This window comes from Globicephala melas, chromosome 3 (assembly GCF_963455315.2).
Source record: "Globicephala melas chromosome 3, mGloMel1.2, whole genome shotgun sequence".
Classification (NCBI taxonomy): Eukaryota; Metazoa; Chordata; class Mammalia; order Artiodactyla; family Delphinidae; genus Globicephala; species Globicephala melas.
Genome location: NC_083316.1, coordinates 88105825 through 88114535, shown reverse-complemented (window position 1 = coordinate 88114535; position 8711 = coordinate 88105825). Strand labels below are relative to the sequence as shown.

General features: G+C 39.6%; 1 pseudogene; it reads left to right on the top strand.

Moving 5' to 3' along the window:
• Positions 1 to 5192: 5192 nt before the first annotated feature.
• LOC115860263 (heat shock protein HSP 90-beta pseudogene) lies at positions 5193 to 7524 on the top strand (annotated as a pseudogene).
• Positions 7525 to 8711: the final 1187 nt, after the last annotated feature.

The window sequence follows — 8711 nt, the reverse complement described above, 5'->3', positions numbered from 1 at the left end:
CGCCCAGGCTCAGTAGTTGTGGCTCGCGGGTTCTAGAGCGCAGGCTCAGTAGTTGTGGCACACGGGCTTAGTTGCTCCGTGGCATGTGGGATATTCCTGGACCAGGGCTTTTAACCACTGTGCTACTGGAGAAGTTCCCTCATTTATTTCTGAGGCAGGTTGACACAGTCTGTGATGACTAGAGGTTTAAATGTATTTAGGGTTGTTGTTTTCTGTCTGATAATCTAAATTAAGTGTTGATCATAAGATTAAAAGTTATCATCTCCTTAATACTAAAACCAGGATTTTTAATGTTAAAGTTCTATTGATACCTTTTGGTTAACTGAAAGACTAATTCACCCATTGTTTTTTAAATTATTGCAGCCATTCTCTTGACTTTCCCTATAGCAGTAGAATTTATGATATCACAGGAAGAATGGTCATTTTCTCTGCTTCAGTCACTCTTTTTAGGACTGGATGATGATAATATAAATAAGTCTACTTTAAAATACATAAAAGCATCAAGAGTTTTAAAACAAGCTTTAGGAGGGACCCATAACTACTCCTCCCTCTAACCTGAAGAGATGCAGAATATGCAAGATGACCAAAGAAATTCTGGATTTAAAACCCCTGTGGTAACTATTGATCAGCAAAAATCGAACAGGAAAATCTATGGCTAAATTCATGTGATTATTATGGTGCACAATCTGCTATTAAATTGTTTCTGTTTATCACTACATAACCAATATTCTTGGTTGTGGGGAAACAGCTGAACCACCTTGCCAACTTTAGAGACTCAACTTGTGACTTCAGTCATGGTACAGCCAGCACCTCTACAATCAACAGCAGAAAACAAGAATGTTTTCTTATAATAAATATTAGCAAAGTGTATGTATATTTCCATTCTTCAGATGACTGTGTTGGTTTAATCTAATTTTAGTTCATAGATCCATTTGTCTCTGGTTCTGCATCAGAGGCAAAAATTACTTTATTTGATTAACTGAGGTCTGGGAAGAATTCTTCCATACGTCGTGATATTCAAGTCTAATGCATTCATTAGGAAGAAACAATTCCATAACCTAACATAAATCGTTTCAAATTGGAATAGTCAAAAAAAAAAAAGTTAATATCCATATAGAATTTCGTGTGTTACATAAGCATGTGCAATCATCTAAAATTAAAACTCATCACTTTGTATCAGAAGCAGTAATAAAAGCCAAAGTTCTGCCTCATTGTTCTCTAGTGAAGCATGAATAATTCATGATTCAGGTAAGCTTCCCTTCTCCCCTGAGTCTTCCACAAGATTTTACCAATTTCATTACTCAAAATGTGTCTCTTAGGGCTTCCCTGGTGGCGCAGTGGTTGAGAGTCCACCTGCCAATGCAGGCGGACACGGGTTCATGCCCCGGTCCGGGAGGATCCCACATGCCGCGGAGTGGCTGGGCCTGTGAGCCATGGCCACTGAGCCTGTGCGTCCAGAGCCTGTGCTCCGCAACGGGAGAGGCCACAACAGTGAGAGGCCTGTGTACCGCAAAAAAAATTAATAATAATAAAATAAAATAAAATGTGTCTCTTTAGAGCATTTTAGCTACACTAGAATTGAACTAACACTAGATGTCATACCTTCTGATGTTACTTTTTGTAGATCTGTCCTTCAGCCCTCTTGCAAAGCAGAGTGTGACCAGGTCTTATGGGACAAAACAAGATCTCAGGGCCTAGCCTTGCTTCAGGGCTTCCCACTCTCCCTGAATGTGGCCTGGCTCCTCTTCATATTCTCCAATGTTCTACTTGAATTCAAATCTTTTCTCATTCAGAAGTATGTGGTCCCATCTATCCTTTCCAGAAAGCTACCTATAATGAAAAATTAAAATTATCCTCTTTTATAGCTGAAAACACCTCTTCTAATAGCAGTTTCTACTTCTCAATAAATGCCCCCGACAATAGTGTCACTAGTTTCATCCATCACATATATTAATTCATTTATTAACATTAAATATTTATTGAGCTTCTACTGTAGGTGATGTGCTACAGACAGAAAAAATCTCAAAGTCTGCCTTCAAGGAGGTGACAGATGTAGCAGGCTAAATGCTGAAACACCAGTGGTAAGAGGTGCTATTTCACATGGACTGGAGATGTGAAAACAATGACCAGGGGTAGAGCAATTAGCTCTGCACATAGACTGCAATTGAATCAGCAGGTATCTTGGGGGAAATTGAAGAGGTTTCTGCCTGATTAATTCTATTTTGTCTACAAAGCAGGATTTGAGATTCTTTCTTGAGAGTCATGGTGGTTAAAAGATATGAGGAGAGTAATAAATGCTTGAAATAGTCACCAAAATGATGGAGAAAGACAGCTGATTAGGAGAATTAGGATAAATTCCAGTTAGCATAAAAGATCAGCATACATTGGAGGCCATGAATCTGTAGAGGTTCCATATCAACCTGGTTGTGTGATTCTCCTCCATGGATGGTAGAGTGAAAACAAGGGACCAAGGTAAACATTGTTTATGTGTCGTAGATCTCTGCCAGAAGGAAGGAAGTGAAGCCAGGACAAGGCTGATAACCTGAGAGATGATGGAGGGATTAGGAGACAGGATACCAGGGAGTAAGGCAGTATGAGAACCAACATGGTATGATGTTTTACTCATGTAGTAACATGCAGGGGTCTAAGATTTCATCTGGATCTAACCTGGTTGAAGGATCAGCCATGGAGCAGGTGACTGAATGGGAGGACTTCAGGTGAGGAAGAATGCAACAGTTCAATGAACTCCTATAAAGCCTCTCTTGGTGTCAGGTACTGTATTAAGTCATGAATCAGACCTTATAAGAACTAAAAGAGTTCAGAATAAAACTGGTAAATATCCCATTTAGTATGTGATAAATAATAATTGAGATGAAATGCCCAATTATAGTAGGCATACAAAGGAGAAATTATAGTCAATAACTTGGCAAGTTCAGAGAAGACTTTTTGGAGAAGGTAGTGCTTGCCAGAGTTACTCAAGGCAGGGTAATATTAGGAAATAGACACATGACAGTGATGAAGAGGAGTTGACGGCATCCAGTCTCATGACTTCCGAGTGAGAGTTGCAAGCACCAAAAGAGTACAAGAGGAAAATATCTCCCCTCCAATATCTCTAGCTGTCCTAAATCCCACCTAAACCATTCAGCACATCATTGCCTCAACTACTGGCCTTAAGTACCACTTTCAACACTTCAATTTCCTCTTTAAATCCTTCCATTTCTTTCTAGTTCCTTCACCATTAAAATAAGAAACCTCAACTCTTACATCAGAGAGAAATGAATGTTGTGAAGGCCTTTTGTTTTCCTTTCCCCTCGCTCCCTGTCCAATAGTATTTCCCATCACTTACCTATCATGTACTTCTGCGATATGTCATCTGCTTCCCTTCTCTCCGATTCATAAACACTCATGCCCATTTCCACATATTTTCCTCATCTGTAATATTTCTCCCAAACTTCCCTTCCAAATTAAGTCATTTTTCACAGTCTGGCTGAAGATCTGTGGCTCCCATGATGCCTTTCCTTGACTATCTCTGAATTATTTTACTGCATATTTTGGTCTCTAGAACTGTGTTATCTCCTGGTCTTCTCTAATAGTTCACGTGTGATAGACTTACGTTTTCAAATAAGGTCCTTGAGGACAGAGACCTTGTTTTATACCCCTAGATTCCCACAGTGGTTTGTAGAGTATTGAACACAGAATAGGTGCTTGAGAGGCAAATTAATGTGGTAGAAGGTACCTGAGTTGGGAAAACTCATTTTTTTTAAATTCAAGTTTTACTCCTCTGGCTAAATTCTCTATATCTGTGAATTGAGGAACCTGGACCCATGATCACTCAGATCCCCTTCACCTGCTGCAGTCTGATTCTAGCAATACTAATTATTTTATCTATTTGACAAGAAGTTATGATAATGCACATCATATTGCTTTTTTCTAAGATTCTATCACATAGCATGCACCATATTTAATAGGATAAAAACTGAATATTCAATGTAAACTTTAATTGTAAGAGTCAAGCTCAATGTATGATTTAATATAGATAATGAACAAATATTTATAAAATTTATTCGTTCATTCAGCAAATATTTACTGAGTACCTATTATGTGTTTCAGGCACAATTCTAGACTCTGTAGGACACAGTGGTAAATAAAATAGATAAGGTCTTTGCTCCCGTGGAACTTATATTCTAGTGGAAACAGACAGATAGTAGGTAAATATATAATATAATGTCACGTGTGCTACATCACTCATGTCAATAAGTGCTATGAAGAAAAATAGAGAATAGAAAAAGGATAGAGAGTCATGGGGGTGGTTACAGATGAGGCAGTCATCTTAATTTCAATTCCATACAGTAAAGATATGGGCATTCTTGTAGACATGACATAGACATGTATAGGTGTAAACATAGATACAGGTATAGATATACAGATAAATGTAAATGTTCTAGATACAGCACTATGTGCCACATAATGAGCTAAAGTGTGTCATACTCACTAGTTTATTTAATTTTCCCAACAATCCTTTGAGATGTACTACCCATTTTATGAATGAAAAAACTCATATTCAGAGAGTTTAAATAACACATCAAAGTCACTTCCCTAAAAGTGTCAGTGCTGGAAACCACATTCTATTTGTGTGCCATTTGCATAAGAAAACATGTTCCATTGAGGTTCTTGCACAAAAATACTCGAAATAAGAATAGAAAAATAAACCACCATGTATTCTGATTACCAGGAAAGGCAATGTTTTGTCATTTTAAATATGTTTTAAAAAGTCATAGGTCCTTTGTGTATTTAAGAATTGTAATAGAATATTATACCACCATAAAAGCCAATAAAATAGCTAAATATAGAGATCTCCAAGGTATATTGTTATATGAAAAGGCAAGGTGTAAATATGTAAATATATTATGCTGAAGTTTGTATATAAAAGTGGATGGACTTTTTATGTGTGTATATATGCATAGGATATCTCTAGCAGGATACAAAGAATGTTAGTATCAGTGGTTGCCCTAAAGATGAGTAAGAAGGAGGCTTACTTTTCACTGTATGTAATTTTTATAACTCTTAAAACTCTATGTGCATGTATTGCTTATTGAAAAATTGGTTTGAAAAAATTTAATGGAATAATTAATGTCAAAAAGACACTCGAGCTCTTGAGTCACCCCCGTCCACCCCTGTTGTGGCGAGTGAGGTTGAGTAAGTCCTTGCCTGCTCAGCTCTCTAGTATCTGCGATTCTTATTCTTTAAGATGCCTGAGGAAGTACACCATGGAGAGGAGGAGGTGGAGACTTTTGCTTTCCAGGCAGAAATTGCCCAACTCATGTCTCTTATTATCAATACCTTCTATTCCAACAAGGAAATATTCCTTCGGGAGTTGATCAGTAATGTTTCCGATGCCTTGGACAAGATTTGCTATGAGAGCCTGACAGACCCTTCCAAATTGGGCAGTGGTAAAGAGCTGAAAATTGACATCATTCCTAACCCCCAGGAGCGCACCCTGACTCTGGTAGACACAGGCTTTGGCATGACAAAAGCTGATCTTGTAAATAATTTGGGAACCATTGTCACGTCTGGTACTAAAGCATTTATGGAGGCTCTTCAGGCTGGTGCGGACATTTCCATGATTGGGCAATTTGGTGTTGGCTTCTATTCTGCCTACCTAGTGGCAGAGAAGGTGGTTGTGATCACAAAGCAAAATGATGATGGACAGTATGCCTGGGAGTCTTCTGCTGGGGTTCCTTCACTGTACGTGCTGACCATGGTTAGCCCCTTGGGTGGGGTACCAAAGTGATTCTCCACCTTAAGGAAGACCAGACAGAGTACTTAGAAGAAAGGCAGGTCAAAGAAGTGGTGAAGAAGCACTCACAGTTCATAGGTTATCCCATCACACTCTATCTGGAGAAGGAAAGTGAGAAGGAAATCAGTGATGATGAGGCAGAGGAAGAGAAAGGTGAGAAAGACAAGGAAGATAAAGATGAGGAGGAGAAGCCTAAGATTGAAGATGTGGGCTCAGATGAGGAGGATGATAGTGGCAAGGATAAGAAAAAGAAGACAAAGAAGATCAAGGAGAAATATATTGATCAGGAAGAACTGGACAAGACCAAGCCCATTTGGACCAGAAACCCTGATGGCATCACCCAGGAAGAATATGGAGAGTTCTGTAAGAGCCTTACAAATGACTGGGAAGTTCACTTGGCAGTGAAGCACTTCTCTGTAGAAGGTCAGTTGGAATTCAGAGCATTGCTGTTCATCCCTCGTCGGGCTACTTTTGACCTCTTTGAGAACAAAAAGAAAAAGAACAACATCAAACTCTATGTCTGCCATGTGTTCATCATGGACAGCTGTGATGAGTTAATACCAGAATATCTCAACTTCATCCGTGGTGTGGTTGATTTTGAAGACCTTCCCCTGAACACCTCCCAAGAAATGCTCCAGCAGAGCAAAATCTTGAAGGTCATTCATAAAAACATTTTTAAGAAGTGCCTTGAGCTCTTCTCGGAGCTGGCAGAAGACAAGGAGAACTACAAGAAATTCCATGAGGCGTTCTCTAAAAATCTAACGCTTGGAATCCATGAGGACTCCACTAACTGGCGACACCTTTCTGAGCTGCTGCGCTATCACATCTCCCAGTCTGGAGATGAGATGACTTCTCTCTCAGAATACGTGTCTCGCATGAAGGAGACCCAGAAGTCCATCTATTACATCACTGGTGAGAGCAAAGAGCAGGTTGCCAACTCTGCATTTGTAGAGTGAATGCGGAAGCAGGGCTTCGAGGTGGTGTACATGACAGAGCTGATCGATGAGTAATGTGTGCAGCAGCTCAAGGAATTTGATGGGAAGAGTCTGGTCTCGGTTACCAAGGAGGGCCTGGAGCTTCCTGAGGATGAGGAGGAGAAGAAGAAGATGGAGGAGAACAAGGCCAAGTTTGAGAACCTCTGCAAATTCATGAAAGAGATCTTGGATAAGAAGGTGAAGAAGGTGACAATCTCCAATAGGCTTGTGTCTTCAACCTGCTGTATCGTGACGAGTACCTACGGCTGGACTGCCAACATGGAGAGCATCATGAAAGCCCAGGCACTTCAGGACAACTCGACCATGGGCTACATGATGGCCAAAAAGCACCTGGAGATCAATCCTGACCCCCCCATTGTGGAGACCCTGCGGCAGAAAGCAGAGGCAGACAAGAATGACAAGGCCGTCAAGGACCTGGTGGTGCTGCTGTTTGAAACTGCACTGCTCTCTTTCGGCTTCTCGCTTGAGGATCCCCAGACCCACTCCAACAGCATTTACCGCGTAATCAAGCTAGGCTTGGGCATTGATGAAGATGAAGTGACAGCAGAGGAGCCCAGTACTGCTGTTCCTGATGAGATCCGCCCCCACCTTGAGGGTGATGAGGATGCCTCTTGCATGGAAGAAGTAGATTAGGAATTTCTACCTGCAGACTTTGTTCCCTCTGTATAATGTCCCCATGGCTCCCCCAGCAGCAGCCCCAGTGGCCTTGGCCTACTTTGTTCCTTCTGCTGATGTCTAATGATTTTCTTTCTGTCCTTCTGTCTAAAGCAGGATATAAGGGCCTCAAGCCCTATCCCTTTCCACATTTGACATGGGGTTTGAATGTTGTGTATTGTGTTTTTTTGTTTGTTTTGTTCTGAAATTAAAGTATGCAAAATAAAGATGATGCAGGTTTTTTATACAAAAAAAAAAAAAACACCGAAATTGGTGATAGAACAAGCTTTTGCAATTAGATCCTCTTCTTAACAAGGCATACACATTTTCCATGGGAGAGCTTTCACATGTGGCCCCACTGAAAATTAATATTATGAGAAGCTTGGCCTACTTTATGATTGTTGAATCGCAATCCTCTACAACCAAAGAATAAATGAACACTTGGACAAGTAGAGTAGGAAGTGATGACACTGGAGAGTAGGAAGTGAAAACATAAACAATCTAAACACTATAGTTAGAAACAGTAATTCTCCACCAGACATCCACAGAATAATAGGATCCTAAAAGTTTCTTTAACCAGAACAGAATAAAGATTTGGGTTATTTTTTAAAACTTTCCTCTTATATGACATTTTTCCTTCAAACTTTCAAGTCTCCACCAAAAACTTGTGAAGGAACACGTTATTCACAAGAAAGTGGTGGGAAGTAAGTGAGAAAATATCAGATATCTCTTTGTATAAAATTTCAAGAATGTCAAATGCCAGTGTTATCCTGTTATTTAATGTATTTTAAATATAAAATGCAGTTTATACTAATCATTTGCCCTTTTGAGTCATGAAATGTAAGTTTTTAGCTGTAATAGGTATGTAAGAAGTTTTATCTAATTCAAATTTATGTCTCTGCATTGAAATATGAGGTGAGTCCAGAACACAGCTTCACCATAAGCCACTGGGAATCAGACCTGTAATTAGCCATTCTTGGGTATCACCACTTGCCATTCAATATGACTACAGCTGAGAAAGCATTTATCTGGCAACAAAAAGCTTTTTATATGTTATATGTGTCAGCTTCGTGTAGTTAGTTAGATCTGTAATTAACTCTCCTTTATAAGAAGCTTTGGGGAAGTGTGTGGGAGTATAGGTAATGAAATATGGCAGGTTGATGCCTTGTGTCATTTTGTAAACTAGCTATAGCACCAGGAAGAGAAAGGTCATGGGTCAACATAAACTGGAACACACCATTATAGAGATATTTAATTTCTGAGAT